Consider the following 16,769-nt stretch of genomic DNA (forward strand, 5'->3'; position numbering starts at 1 on the left):
AAGAAGTATTGTTGAGCAGTCTCAAGGCTTTTAACCTCAACTCATATAGAAGACTTTTAACCTCAACTCCATTCTTCCAGTTTTGTCACACCAGGCATCTTACCTCCTGATATCTGTCTCTGCACAAAGTACAGGAGAAAGAAAGTTTAGTGAATATATACTTGGCTGCCTTTCCACCGCTTCTGGATTTTTTCCCAACAACAAGGGATCTTCCCTCATTCCTTAACTGCTCTTTAAAAACAATTTTGACACCAGTCTTGGTTTGGCTTTGAGATCAAATTTAGATGCTTTGAATAAAAAGTTTTTGCCATACTTGAAAAATCTCTTTCTTTATACTGTAAGTACATTCACACATCTCATCCCACTCCCTCTTCCTCCCCCCAAAAATTTTCTACTCTTTAATCAATTTCTTGACCAATGCCAACATCCTATAACCTTATAAGCATGGACAATATTAAAAGTATTTTTCAGATTTTTAATCAAGTCACTAGTCCCTACAGATAATGAGTTTTCTAGCAATGACCCCTTGAACCTCAGGGAGGAACTTCCACTCTTCTAGAATAAATTCTCTGCCTGGAAGGAATGCCTTTGAAGTTTTCAGCAGGGAGATCTTGACATAAGTCTGCAGTCTCAGCATTTACGTAAAAATGGAACAGCCCCTAGATCCACAGTTGGAACCATTCTTCAATGTATTCAAATTACAGTTTGAGTACAACCCTCAATTTCAAAATATTTTCTATTTTTATACTTGCAAACCAAAATTATTCACTGAACTGATTTCAGCCATAATTGAATGACCCCATAAGAAAAATAGCTTCTGAGAATCATCAGGCATTTCAGAGTAGCTTTCTGGCATCATTGCAGTTTCTCCACTCATAGATTTGGACTTGCAGAAAGCACCTTGGGAGAGCTGATACCAAGAGGCAGGAAGTTTACTGTACACTTGCACATTCCAAATGTCCAATCCTGCAGAGTTAGGTCACTGAGTCCTGGAAAGACATCTAAGAGAATTAAACTAGTCTCATAAACTGACATCATCTGAGAGGAATTAGAGAAAGATGTACAGGAAAAATAAAGCCATTAGTATTATAGAAAAGCCACATAACACAAATAAAAACAAGCATCTAAAATGCCTGCAGGCAGCTCAAATGATAGGCTGAGTGATGTTTTATAATTATCTATGGGATGTTTTTTGTTTAATTATGACTTCACTTCATCAAGTTGAAAGCTAGCATCAGTATGAAAAGCAGTAGGAAGCCAGTTTTAAATGTTCAGCTCAGGAAGCTGAGAAATATTATCAGAATCATCAGCTTAAGCCTGACAAAATCATGCAGACTGAAGGAATTCAAAATGGGTCCTGCACTTCAGGTGACCTCCACAGAACCCTGTGTATTATATATGTACTATATGGCATAGGGACAAGTTGGTGGGGTTTTTTGTTTTGTTTTGTTTTGTTTTGTTTTGTTTTTCCTTATACAGTACACTGTATTTATGAATTTAAAATAGGAAATTGCTGAGGGCAAATACATTCACAAAATATCCATGTCATTGTGTTTATCATAAGAAAGGAAAGAGAACTTTAATATCAAATCTGAACAACACAGCCATTATTTTGTCTGTGACTTTGTAGCCTAATACAATTAAAGCCACATTGTATTGGTGCAGCAAATCAGTTTCTTTTATATACAGAACAACTTTATTTATAAAATGAAGCTAATCTGAAGGCAAACAAATGAGACACGGGGATTGTGGCAGTGTTGAAAACAGGGGAAATCATCTGTACAATATTTGGACAAATTTCTACCTCTTCTGAAATCTGTATGTTAATTCTGACATAGAGAGATATGGATGAGATTTTTCATATCCTTTCACATCAGGACACACAAACCATGATATAGTCTTGGATCAGTTAGAACTGAATGGTTGACACAGTTAGGATTAAATCCAAACAAGGTGGACTGAATGGAGCCTGAGCAGTGATAATGTGCAATTTTTTTTAAGTGCCTGCTGAGGTGATCCTTGTGAAGGATATTCTCTAAATGTGAAATATAAACATTGTCAGGGCCATGGAAAGTATTCATTGGCTTTAAGGATGTTCAGAGTACAAAAGGCCTTATTTTCCACTTTCCTGATAAATTGAATCTTAATGTCAGCAAGGTGATACAGAACATTTATGTAGAAAGCCCTGGCAGGTAGAATCAGCTTTAGGTAGAAGAACAGCCACTGATTCTTCAGAGATCTGAAACAAATTCATCATGCAGTGTGGCATCCATCACCACAATCAGGGAAGAGTGAAGCATCACATAAGTAGACCTTTAAAATCATAGACTGAGATTAGACTTTACCAAATAGCCATGGCCAATAAGGCTGTTCTATGCCTGGGGTCTGCATGCTGCTGATAGCAGGGTAAGACAGGACCTAAAGTTTCCAGTATGTTCTCTTATCCTTTGAAGTGGTGTTAGAGAAAGCAATTACGCTGGTTGTTGTACAGTTTCCTTTGTGAACTCTGCAGTCTGGGTGGAGAGCAGTGTTGCTCTGCTTGCTAAATTATATCTTGAAGAAAAGCAGATAAATCTAAAGGATTAAGTTAGTTAACAGCCATTCAGAAAACAGTAAACCTAAACACTTAGATTTAGCAATGCAGAATTTTTATAAACACTGAAAAGGTAAAAGTAATTTTTTTCTATTGGTAGTGTGACTTTAGATCACAGTCTTGAGAAACCTTCTTATGAAGATAAATAAAAAATATTTTGGAAGAAAAGCACTGAAAACTCATTGATAACATTCACAGAAAATGTTACATTTTGAAAGTGAAATGACATATGAAACCTGAAATAGTGAACTACATCAGTTAACTACATCAATAAATAAAAAAGATAGCACTGTCACTGCATATATAGACACTTTTTAAATTCTGTTGCAAGAAAAATATTGAGTACTAGCTCATGAAAAAATGGATGAGGAAGACCCACCAAGAATATCTAATCATAATAAAAATAAATGGACTACTAATTAACCATTTCAATCTGAAGATTTGTGGGATAGGCAGTTTGATAAACACAATCAGGTTTTTTGAGTCCTTCTCATACTATAATCTCTACATTTCTTATGCATTAAAATCTAATTTAAAACCTATAAAAATATTTTAAATCTATATTTTTTTGGAATCTCATGCAGGGATTTTTGATTTTATTAATATCACTATATATTATTAGTGATATGTACAAAGTATCCCTAACTGTTAAGACTGTTTATTCCAAAGTGATTTGTAGTGATGTATCCAGGGTAGCTCCAATTCCCTTTCATCAATATTTGCTATCACATGAAAGAGAATAATTTCTCAACACTCTTGGTATTGGGACAGTTTCTCTCATTGAAATGAGAGACTAAAGAATGTATGGGACAGTGTTAGCTAGATTTACTTGATTTCTGAGAAGTTTCTTGAAAGCTTCTTTCTCACTTTCTGTGCCTTCTCTTTGAATTCTCCACTTCATTCCTTTTCAGGCAGCTGGACAAGGTGAGGGTAAGCTGATAAAAAATTAGTAATCTGTGTAAGAGGAGGAAAATAATGTACATGATCTCCAAGCTCTATCTACTTTTTCAAAAGGCCTTTTCGTTCAGACTGGTGCTGGCTAGAACAGGAGGAGGCAGTGCTGCCTCATGTCTATGAAACATTTCACTTTATGTTAGTAAACCATCCTGTTATATTGGCACACACACCTCTACATTTCTCAGTGCAGATCTAACACAGACTAGAAAAGCACTTTTTCTCATTTTGAAATTGATATCTGATGGCTGATAAGCTGAATAATTGTTTAGAATCCACCAATCATGTTGAATAGTTTTAAAATAACTGCATAAGAACTTGAGCATGTAGTGTGTACATGTCAGTCCTTAAATTTAAGAATCTGGCTGCAAATCATAGCCTTGGATCTGTAGTAGTAACCTATGCAATAGAGGTTCAGTTCTACTGGAACTGTAATCTGCAATTTTTGTACTCCAGTTCTGTATGGACAGGAGTTATGGAGAGCATATGTTTTATATAGTAAGACATAAGGCTACAGTTGTCATGGCTATTGAAAATAAAACCAAATTTCCTACTCTTTATTCATATTCATTGTAATTTTACATTCATATGTAAATGACATAGATTTCCAGTTAATCCAATAGTTTTGCAGTGGTTTTACTCTGTCATGAAATGGAAGAGAAAGAGGCTCCAAAAGTTAATTCTTCTGTCTTCCAGGCTGGTTTTACAGAATTGGAGCTTTGTTAATTTCAGCTGCATTACTTCTGGTTTACATCTATGCAACCAAGTAGAGAAACTGAGATGGAGATAGTTTTTAAAACAATATCTAAGTACTGGGTATTAAAAAATCACATTAATTGAGTGTTTTCATATGCAGTCATTGAGAGAAGTTTTATCAATGCAATATATTAATTCATCATTTCAAGTTTAAAAAAATCCAACACCAAACTGAAAAGATATTTTCATTTCTATTTGCTCTGAATGGTTATTTTTTTACTAATTTGTGTTTTTTTTTTTTAATTTGAGGCTTTTAATTATACAGAAGCAGAAAGCACAAAGCAAACCACTATAGCATAATGTGGTTTTTAGAGTATTCCCAGCATGGCAGAAGTGCCCTGCAAGGTATTTGTAGGAAATCTTACCTTTCCTTGTGATGTCTAAAGAGGTTACCTTGAACAGAGGCTAGACAGAGTTAAAGGAATAAAGCAGGTATTATTAAAAAGGCCTTCAAAGGATACACTTGGGCAGTACAAGAGCCCAGCCGAGGCTGTGCCCAAGATGGAGGATGGGTCACGAGTTTTCACACTTTTATAAGTTTGGTCCATTTGTGTATTGGGGTTAATTGTCCAATTACAGCTTCAGGTAATTAACTCACATTCTCCTAGTTTTGCTTTTGTTAATACTTTTTGGGGACTGAACCTGTGACAGTTCTCCGGCTAGAAAAGGATTGTTTTGTCTGACTAAACTGTGAGGAGGACTTACACTTTATATGCAGTCCAGAGTTACACACTAATGCAATACAGAATCTGAAAAATATGAAAGCTAAAACTTAAGGTGTCACTTGTTCATCTTCAGATTCAGGCTGATTTTACAATTCCAAATAGGCCCCTGTTTAAAAATACATTCCATTGCAGATTTTCACTTTAATTTTCCCTTGCATTAAGTTACCATTACTTCTGTTGTGATCACTATAATACTGTGGTATGAGCAGAGAAAACAAAGGAGTGGGAGTTTCTTAATTCCATTAATTTGGTTTGATTCTATTGCCTGATTTATAGGGCACTAACAACTTTCTTGCACCTCTCTTTGTAAATTCAGCCTCTTTCACAATTTATACTGTCTGGCAAGTGAGGAACACAAACTTACACTCCCCACTTGACTGCAAACTATTACTGCGAGTTCAACTTCTGTTCATTTAAGAATCAAGCTGTTCACTCAAGAATCTCAAAATACCAGCATGAACAAAACAATGCCTTGGACCCAGCAGCTGAACCAATGAGTACAACTTGAGAACTTTCTGACTGATGGATTGTATATCCACATTATCCGACTGCATATGCACAAAATTCCCATCTCAAATTATATATTTTAACATATGAAACAGTACAAATAATCCAAACTTTAAAATATCAATTGTTTTAAGTCAGAATATTGTAAAAAGATACTTGTGGCAGAGCATAGTAGATATTTGTCAATATCTTTAGGTAATCAATGAGGACTCCACTAATGTGTTTGCACTGCACAGGATCTTACCTCCTTGAGTGCTCCTGTGAGCATCAGAAGGACTGTGGAAAATCTGTCACTGAATTGCTCAGATATTTACCTGGAGCTCTGGTGGCCTCTAGTCTGTTTCTCCTGATGTCACTGTTCTCCTGGACTGGTCTGTACAAATCATGTTACTTTGCTGGGCAACAGTTTCACCCTTCTGGCAGCCTGACAGAATTACTGCAATCACATGCCTGAAGAAAAATATTACTAACTGTGACAAGAACATATTCTGAGGCTATAAGTTGGGTTTTTTTTTTTAAATTTTTTTAAAGCAATAGTCATTATTTTTAACTACATTATATATGCTCTTTTTGAGGCTGATATTCTGTACTGGTTTAACATTTTTCCTAATTTTCTGGCACACTCTCAAGGGTTGAAGTCTCTGGATATACCCCTCAGATAAATCTTAAATGTTAATAAAACCCTTACAATGGTAAAAATCCCAACAAAACCAGCAAATTCCAAATCACCACCAAAAATTTAGAAGTTTAGAAACAAAAGCTGAGAGGTGGGCAGCTTATCTCTATGAGAATATTTTAATGTCCTTAATGCTGACCATGCAATGGAATCAACAGAAGGAAAAGCCTCTGCCATTTAAAAGCTGTTTGCTTACCTTCAGAGTAATTCTAGTTAGACATGCCACCCTAGTAGATCAGTGACTCCAGTACTTCTATCCAAGACCATGATCTGACAAAACAGGCCTGAGAAAACAAAATTTGATCACGAAAAGTTTTATAGAGGTTATAATTTCCACTGGACAAGTCTGCAGAGTGTCCTTGGAAAACTCTGCTTTGTGTGCCAGCTGTAACTAAATGTGCATGAAAGGAGAATGAGCTGCCAGGTGGCTGGGAACATAGCTTTTACAAAAACAGAGGCTGCACTGTGCAGAAAAGTACTTTGCACTAAATGCTGTAGCAAAATGTGATCATTTTGAAATTTATTATATAATATCAGTTAAAGCAATTTTAGTCAATTTAGACAAAAACAAGACCAACACAATTTAATGAGCATAATACCAAAATAATACCAAATAAAGGCATTTGACCAGAGTAAATTCTTCGTACATAATTTTAGAGATGCATCATTCATGTGCTTATTACAATGTTATATCCCAAATAGAATAGATGCCAGCTTGTGGCATTCATTTCAGCACCAAGGTAACAAAAGGAAAGCAGTAGATCCTCTGCCAACTCCCTGCCTAGTCTTTTACCCCAGTAAAAGAGAGTAAATTGATGCAGTCTTCAAACACTTTAGATAGTGTCACAGGAGAAGTAGTAGGCTCTGCTTACTGCTTTCAACTTTCCTTTTCATTGAAATCAGCAAGAAGATTATGCCAGTTTATTGTTCTTTAGCTTCTAGAAACTAGGAAAGACATTTTTCTCCCTGGATTCGTCTTTTCTCAGGGCATATTGCATAGACACAGCCAGTAAAGCTCATTTCATGCATGCAACAGCCAAATATACCTTTAATGAAGACACCTCAAAACATTAGACACAAGAAAGTGTCAGCTTCAGGCACATAGCCTGACTGCAGCTGAGACTCAGAAATTAGTGCCAATTTTTTTTTTTTTTTTTTTGCAACATTTTCACAAGGAGCTAAGTCTAACACCAAGACGTGGAATAACCTCTCTGCAAGACAGTCTGGTAGTTTTTGCTATAATTTTTGAACATTTGCTGTGATTCCTGAGAAGGTTTTTATTTAGGTGACTACTGCTTCTGTATAGAAACAGATTGCATTACCCCTGAGGCAGGGGCCTGAAGCAGGGAGCTAGACAAACTCAGGAAAAACATATCAGGTCCCTTATACAGTTATTCCCACTGCACTATGAAGCCTCTGTCTCCACTGTTCTCCAAATATGCAGGCTATGTCTGCAGCCAGCAGTGCCGTTGCTCTGGACCAGGCCAGGTTTTCAGTACTGTATCCCAAGTTACTTTGAACTCACTGGAAATCCAAAGACATGTTCTGCATTCACAGAGTAAAGATTTGCATTTGGATGCTGGAGCCCCCATATCCAGCAGAATGCGGGACCTCAGCAGCCATCCTCTGTCCTTGCTGGGGATGTTCTCCCTTAGCCAGCAGGACCCACCATGCCAGGTGAGCTCAGCAAAGCTGATCTGGCATTGGTAATGGGCTTGCCAGAGCTGGTAACTCAAAGCTGCAAGGCACTTCTGAGATGCTCCCACCTTCTGCCAAACTCTGCTGAAGCTGGACTCAGACCCTGCTTTGAACACAACATGGTGCTCCCTGAAGTTTTTCCTGAAAGCCATTTACATCTCCTTGATTAGCCCAGATTGCATTACTGTTTAGAGACAGCAGAACATTCAAGATTCTTGCAGTTATAATGTATTCTTTAAAACTACCAGACTTTCTAAGCAGTCAGAAAGTAAAGATCAAAAGCCATGAAAGGTTGAGCTAAGTTTCCAGAGATCAGCTAATAAAGGAAACGAAAAAACTCACTGGCAATCAAACTGTTAAAACTAGTACTTCTGATGCAAGTCTGCTGCAGGTCCCTATCATATTGCCTGACCTTTGTACTGAGCCTAGATATATGAGGTTTTCAAGTCCACAAGCTTCAATCCCACCCCGAGAAGTAGGGTAAAGCTGCACCATCATAATATTTTAAGCATGTCCTGCAATACATCTCTTTGCTACCTCTTTTGATATAAAACTAAAAAAAAAAAAAAAAAGAAAAAAAATTCTTGCTTTTCTTTGTGGATAATTTCCATGCTGATTTATGGTTTATTTCAGAATAATAACTATAAGATATAGATCATTCCAACTCTACACTGTGTTTGTTACAGGACACAGATATTAGCAAAATGTACTGTCAAACACATCCATCTTGCAACAACGTGATGTTCATATAATTTTCTTTTAGCAATAATATGTTTTTTTAGAATTAAACCAGACAATAACAGTCTTGATACTGATTCAAGTTGCAGCCATTTTTTTATAAGATCTTTACATACCATCATCCTGCTATTATAAAACATTTTGAAGGAAATACTGTGTTCAAATATCCAGCCCCCTCATACCCTCACTGTTCAGCATGTGGACAGAAATCACACTTGCAATTCATACCTTACCCTACTCCAAAAAATTAACTTAAACTAACTTTCAAGTGTAGAAAAAAATATCTAGTCCTGCATAATAAATTCATGATCATGCTCATGAATTGTTGTGCAGTAATATGTAAAATGACCTACAGCAATGTATGGAATTCCTCACACTGGAACATGGATATTAAAAAAACCCCACAAAATCAAAACCCAACTTCATATATTTCTGATAAGTGTATTGGAATAAAAGATGCATTTAACTTCTGGAAACTGCTGAGATGTCAAGTCTTTTAGCTGGAAATAACCAGCTTGTAAGTATCACAGCCTGGATGTCTGGAAATCTGTGAGGGCAAAGAGAACAGAAATGCTTATTTCAGAGCTGATAAGCATACAGTAAAGAGATCTGCTCAGGAAAACAGTATTAATTATAATATCCAATAGCCCTTTAAAAATTGCAGTGATCTTTATCAAAAAACTAAATTGTGAGACTGAGGAAAGACTGAGAATTTTTTTAATCCATTTATAGTGTGTATATATGTGTATTCTTTTCAATTATAAAAAATCCTTCTTATTGACATCAAATTTTCTTTTGAATTAAAAAAAATAAAAGCATCAACTTCTCTGTAGTAAGTATTCATGAATTACAGTTTAGTAGGCTTATGGGAAAAAAATGGTATGCAAAGTGATTATTTCGTGCTAAAAAGAATAATGTAAATAGGCTATGGGAATAAAAAGCTGAAGCTTTCATATGAAAACTGGAAAGAGCTGTTGTTTACTTATTTTAGGTCTGTCATTCCTGGAAACTATTAATGTTATAGAACTTGTAATGTTATAAAATATTAATGTTATAGAACACTAAGAAAATTTTACATTTTTACTGTGTACAATATTAAACTACTACTGATGGCTATTTTCTAGAGAACACACTTGCATTTCTTTTATTTTTTTGTATCCATTAGAAGCAGAGAATGACAGAATCAGGCTTTTATATTAAAGTCATTGAAGCAGGAGTATTGTTAAACTGCTCATGTAAAGCTCCAAATGGGCAAAAGCTATTGCAATCAAGTGCACATTTCTACTTGACACACAACAAATAAATATTGGCCAGAGGCTGATAGCCACAGTATCCAGGAGAAATAATACTGCCAAAACAGCGGTGATGAAGCAAAGATAACACATCCAGAAATTCAGTGACCCAATGTCCACAGGGTATGTATAGTTCTTATAATTCCAAAACATGCTAAGAAATGCTAGAAAGTTGCACAAAGATGGTGTATCTCCAACTATATTGCAACATACCATGTGCTCTAACTTGTCAGATCAAGGCACTAAAATGTGTTCAGTGTCTGAAAGGAAAGATAAATTAATACTACAGTCAAGATGTACATTTTTAAATTTTAAGTGTGATTAAGCACAGGAACAACTTCTTATAGATACAGTGTTTTCTTTCTCACTTAAGACCTTTCATACCAGATTGGCTGTACCATTCTCAGAAGATATGCTTTAGATCACTCAAAAGACATAAATATGTCAGTTCCATGAACTAATTAATGAAATTGCAAGGCTTGTGTCCAGCACAATCATAACGTGTGGCCTCAAGGCTCAAGAAATCATGAAGCCATTTGCAAGTTATTCATGCTTAGTCTGATTTTGAGTTAAGGGATAAAATCACTAATAAACACATATGGATGAAGAAGTCATGTGAGGAGAAGGTAAATTTTGTCAAATGAGAAAAGATATTAAAATATTTTTTAATGAGATTTACTTTCATGTCCTTCTCATGATGAAAATAGCATCTTCATTAATATTAATACATTTCAGGTAATGCTATTTGTTGTTTGACAGATGTTAACACAGTGCAACCAGTAAGGAAAAAATCCAAATAAGCAAAGTGATCCTATTAAAGCATGTGCAAACATGCTGTGTAAACAGCTGTTTATTATCTGCATCAAAGCAAATCCTCCTATCTCTTAGCAACTGAGCCACTAGAAGACCTTCACCACCATGTCAGATTTTTCATCAGGCAGAAATGAGCTGTATGTAAATAACAACAGTCTGTCACTCACAGTGGTGAGGCTGTCACCTTCCATGATAAGATCTGTTTGACCATTAACTCTGGAGATAATACAGGACTTAATTTTTTCCTCCACTGGATCTGCACACTGCTTTTTTAATAATACCTGAAGGAGACATTAATGAGAGGATTTCATGGGACCACCTTTGAGTGGTTGGTAGGCAGGGGCAGTCTGGCAGCTAACTACTTCTACTACTTTTTACTTTCAGCCAGTAAATTGAAATTAGCAGATTAATTATTTATCAATTATATATTTGTAATACTGACTTTACCATCATTCTTTAACGATCTAGGATTTCACCTACAGAGTCTGAATTAATTGTATTTAACTTAGAACAGAATCTTAAGAAATTTACTGAGTCAACCTTGATTGAAAAACATTGCTTTCCCAATGTCAACAAGCTTGAAGTTACTTCAGTTTGAATTTGTTCTAGTGTCAGATAACCAGATGTCAGACTTGGCCCTATCACTATCCTTTTTCAAAAATATGTCCCATATCAGAAACCTTTAATCTTCTTAGACACAAACACTTTTGATTTTGAGGCAGAATACTTGCATGGCAAGAAGTGATTTGTGGACCTTTAGTAAGTTATTTTTCAAAACACAAAAGGATACATTAAATACACTGGTCTTCCTCAATTTCTTACAGTAAAGACAAGTTTTCTCTGTTCCAGATAATCCCTGTAGCCTTTTCTGAATCCATCTCAGTGTGAAAAATCAATCTGTGCACTTTTCCTTGTGTGGATGCTGGACTTGGACCATGAGTCTTGGACACATCCACATTAACATCTTTGATGATATCAGTCTCAGTAAGACAGTCTACCAACTTCCACTTTATATGTCTCAGCTCCCAGCTGCTAGCAGTATAAGTCTCACAGACTGGAAAAGTGGCTCCCTGTTCCATGTCTGCCTTCCATAATCCTAACAACATATGGTTTCTCATTCAGCCCTTGGTGTAATTTATCTCAGAAGAGTTGTTTCTAAAATGATTCCACCACCTTGGATTCATCTGTCTGCAAGACCACACTCTCTGCACATCATTTTTGATGGATGTGAGCCAGGTCAGGTATCAGAAGCTGAATTTATTTCACCTAGGGTTTCCTCTATGTGAGTGGATGGTCTGCTGTCATGCTAGGCAATTTACTGATTTCCCACAGGTCTGAGCATCAAGACAGAAGGTCAAGCAGCAATTTGATTAATGCAGTGCAGAAAAAATGGGGGAAAAAGCAACTAAAATATGAGCAAAACAGGAAATAATTTCAGAAATAAAGCAAGGCAAAGTAGATCAATGTTCTTGGATTCTGATGGATTAAAAAAGTCCTCCTTAATTAATTAATTTTTTTTCAGAGGATGACAACATTCCATGTGACCATATTCCCAGTTATGATGAATGACCCTACCTGAAATAGTATTTGCCATGTGTTTTACCATTACCAATTAAATGTGTAAGCTCCTGAAATGTCCTTATATGATAAGTAGTAAGTCACAAGATGGGATATGGGAGTCTAGTCTCCATGAGCTGCATGCCTTAATGGCCACAAACTTCCTAACCTAAATTCTGCCTTCCTAACAAGTACACAAACCTTCTATGTGCAGAGGGCAAGATGGGAATTGTTCATGACAATTCTATCAGGATAAAAAGTATTTCCTATGGAATTTTTTTTACCCAGATAATTTCCTCTGTTTCTGTTTTAGCTGCAGGATAATTGTACTTGGCATGAAAAAGTCCATGAACCCACTTTCCTTGGCGCATATTACTAATTGAGTTTTCTCACCACTACAGTTGCTGAAATTTCCATTATTATTGCATGTTAAAATCATAGGATTGTCAAAGTTGGAAGTGACCTTTAAGATCATCAAGTCCATCAACCCAGCACAACCATTTTAACCCCTAAAGCACAAAAACACATCACCCAGTGCCAGATCCAGGCACCTATTAAACACCTCCAGGGATCGTTACTCTACCACCTCCACAGGCAATCTATTTCTATGCCTGATCACTCCAATAGTGACATTTCTTTTTTAATAACTAATCTGAATCTCCTCTGTCTCCGCTTAAGGTCATTTCCTCTGATCCTCTCACTGCAGGCACAGCAGAAGAGACCGACCCTCACCTCACTGCAACCTCTTTTCAGGGAGTTGCAGAGAGTGATGAGGTCCCCCCTGAGCCTCCTTTTCTCAAGACTAAACAAAATGAACTCCCTCAGCTGATCATCACAGGACATGTTCTCTAGTCCTTTCACAAGCCTTGTTGCCCTTTCTCTGGACATGCTCCAGTACCTCAATACCCTTTCTGACGTGTGTGATCCGATACTGAATGCAGTGTAGCCTCACAATGCCAAGTGCAGGGGGATGACCACTTCCTTGGTCCTGCTGGTTACACTGCTTTTGGTTCAGGCCAGGATGGCATTGCCCTTTGCCCACCAAGGCCCACACTGGCTCATGTTCAGCCGTCTGTCAACCAGCGCCCCCGGGTCCTTTCTACTGAGCAGCTCTCAAGCCGCTCCTGCCCCATCCTGCAGCGCTGCCTGGGCTTGTTGTGTCCCAAGTGCAGGACCTGGAACTTTGCCTTATTGAACCTCCTGGAGTTGTCCTCAGCCCACTGATGGAGTCTGCCTGGGTCTGTCTGACCCAGAGCTTTCCTGCCCTCAGGTTGTTAAGCAAGCTCTGAGTACATTAGGCCATTAGAGAGCTCAGCTGTAAGATCAACTTGAAAAATCTCAGGCAGCTTTAATTAGAAGACAAATACTGTCTGCTGCTCCCCAGAATCTTGGTGCACCTAGACTTAAACAGTTCTGCCTAAGGAAACTTGATAAGAAATACTATTGCCATGGGCATTGGAACAATTTTAATGGTTGATTTGTGGGGTTTGTTTTCTTGTTTTTCTGTCACTGTGAGATTCCTACACTCTTCCTAAATTGAAATACAGCACAAAACCATTTGTAAAACTGAGTCCAAGTGGTCAGGCTATAAATCACTCAACAATTAGAATCATTGGCATGCTGCATGATTATTCTACAGATGACAAAAAATAATAACACCAGTCTTCCTGTAAGGCTCTTTGTGCTATCCTGGAATCAAATGTAAGTGTGTTGTATGTTAACAAAGGCATTCAAAGGTCATAGTCATACAGCAAGGAGCACATTTATCAGAGGAATAAGCCCAAAATTTCAATGCAAAGCGCAGCATTGGAAAGAGCACTGGGATCATCATCAATACCTTGTCTGGTCTCTGGTGACTTTATTATGCATTGTCTATCTTTTACAACCTGTCTAACAAACCACTTGTCTGCCACAGTTCCTGATTAGGACAGTAACTATTCCACTGACAATGTCCTAATTAGGGCTAAAATTCATCCGCTGAGACTGTATGCTTCTCTGGTGAGCCAGTCACTAAAAGAAATGTTCACATTCTATTGTTATCCGCTCCTGCTCCACTCCCCCTTACTCTCACTTTCTCTCACCTAATGCATTATTTGGGGAAAGTAAAACACCTATCATAACCAAATCTTAATACTGTATAGGCTTAGATTGTCAGTGAAAAGAAAAATTGTAATTAACATTAACAATGAAAATTGTCAGAAGCAGCTGCAAAACCCACAGTGGAGAATTCTTGTACAGTTTTCATGAAGATATTTAACTGGCACAAGACTCTGAAACAGTATTGCATAGAAGTAATGCCATCTTTTTGCACATTTTTTCTTTAGCCTTTTACATTGAAGGTGGAGTCAGTACTGCTAATACTGTCTAAAATTTCCCATTGTAAAATCCTGGGATTTGGTTCTTACTTTTTGCACTTGGAGTATTAGAATATTTCTCATGGAGCCTCAAAAACAGGGCTACTGCAAGCTTTCAACAAAAAAAAATACCACTGTTTCCAAAACAGAAGCTGGGGACATCCAGTATTCAAACCCCTGTTTGAATGTGAAAATCATATCCTCATTAAGATAAAGCTGCCACTTTTCTGGCATATGGTTTTAGCATTTTCCAAATGTGAGGTTTGCTGCTGTTCCAAGTGTCATTGTTTCTTTGCTCTCAGTGAAGCCCCACAAAACCCAGTGGTGAAACCTGTGTCACCACCTCCTTGTGGCTGACACCAAAACCACCCTTCTGACTGGCTGAAGTGATGAAGGGTTGTGCTAGGAGGCTGATGGCCTCTTGCAAAATCACAGTTCACTCAGAGTATTCCATAATATCTGGTCTTAGGCTTTTCTGCTTCAATAACACAGAAATTGAACACAAAAAGGTGAGAGTAAATATAGATATTAAAATAACACAATACGATAACTTAGTTATCCTATCCAGTTATCCTTTTGGGATAACTGTCCTATTCCCTCAAGAATACAGAGCAACCTCAAGGGACCGGGGGAAATATGAATTATGTTCCTTACTCTAGGGACTTAATGTGTTAAGGAAGTATTATGCAAAATGCAGCAGCATATCTTACATCAATCCTGAAAGAAGTATCAGATCTAGAAAAGACAGAGGACAATTCATGTTGTCAGGGACATTGGGAACTCAACTAGTTTAAGTGTTTCCTCAAGGTGAGACCAGCACCAAATTAAGACCATGCTACCTTTGTTTATCCATGTGGAGACCTCTGGGAGCAGAGATCCTGGAGATCCTTGGGTTGCCTGGTGCCTTTTCTAAGCATACTCATAGTGAATATTTTTCTGTATTTACTCTCAGAACTTCCCCATATTTCAGTTTATAATAACTGATTCTTGTCTTCCTGCTACACACTTTACTAAATACTTGCCTTCTTGATATCCTCCTCGTTGCTGCTGGGTCCCCTCTTAGGGACCCTGAAACCACTCTGTGCTCCAGGCTGTACAAGTCAAGCTCTCTCACACTGTCCTCACAGGATGAGTGCTCCAGACTCCCAAACATCTTGGTGCCTTTGTTGTTCTCCAGTTTTTCAGTGACCTTCTTGAACTGGTGGCCCAAACCAGCTCCCATGTGTGGTCTAAGTGGCAGGTAAAGGAAGGGCAAGCCCTACCTCAGTACACTGGCTGTGCCCATGCAGACAGAGGCCAGCATGCTGCTGGCCTTCACTGCTGACAGAATAGCACTGGATTTAAATTCTAGCTGAAGTTAAACTTGAGAACTAGGACCACAAACCAAAACTTCTTCTTGATAGAACACTGATCCCATACACAGGAAGATGACAGAAAAATAATTTATTTTATTTTACATTCTGCCTTTTTGGTCTTTGTTTCTGACTTCTGGCTACATCCACCATGTTTTGCTACCGGGTAAAATGTTTTTGTAATATGTAGCCCATCTCATTTTCCTGTTTATATTTTAAGGATTTTAAACCTGAGGTGTGTGTCTAAGATAAGAAAATGTTTGGTAATTATTTTTTTTCACTAGAATGAGAACATAAAAGACTTGAGTAAGCATCAAAAGATACATATTTTCCCTGGAAGCAGTCTTATTTTAGTGTTTGGCTGCATGTCAATCTGCTTGTCTTCAGATTCTACCACTGTGTCCAACATCACTTAGCATATTTGTAGGTAGAAGCAATTAAAAAACATATAATGGTTTTAAATAATTGGTAAGCATATACACAGATATTTTGGAGTTATTCTGGCTAAATATATAGATCTTTTTAAAGTCATCACAAAATTCCAAAAATATAACAAAGGCTTCTTTCCACTGTTGTAACTGCTTCTGTTTTTCATCTCTTCAATTTTCATTTAATTTAACTTTCTTTATTGACTTTTAAAAAACTTATTTATATGTGCAACATGTTATGTGCAACACATTATGTGCAATATATTATGTGTTTCTGTCCTTTGTATAAGTCCAAAAAGCACCCCTGACTAAAACAAGACTTGAAG

This window comes from Motacilla alba, chromosome 3, assembly GCF_015832195.1.
Source record: "Motacilla alba alba isolate MOTALB_02 chromosome 3, Motacilla_alba_V1.0_pri, whole genome shotgun sequence".
In the NCBI taxonomy this organism is placed as follows: Eukaryota; Metazoa; Chordata; class Aves; order Passeriformes; family Motacillidae; genus Motacilla; species Motacilla alba.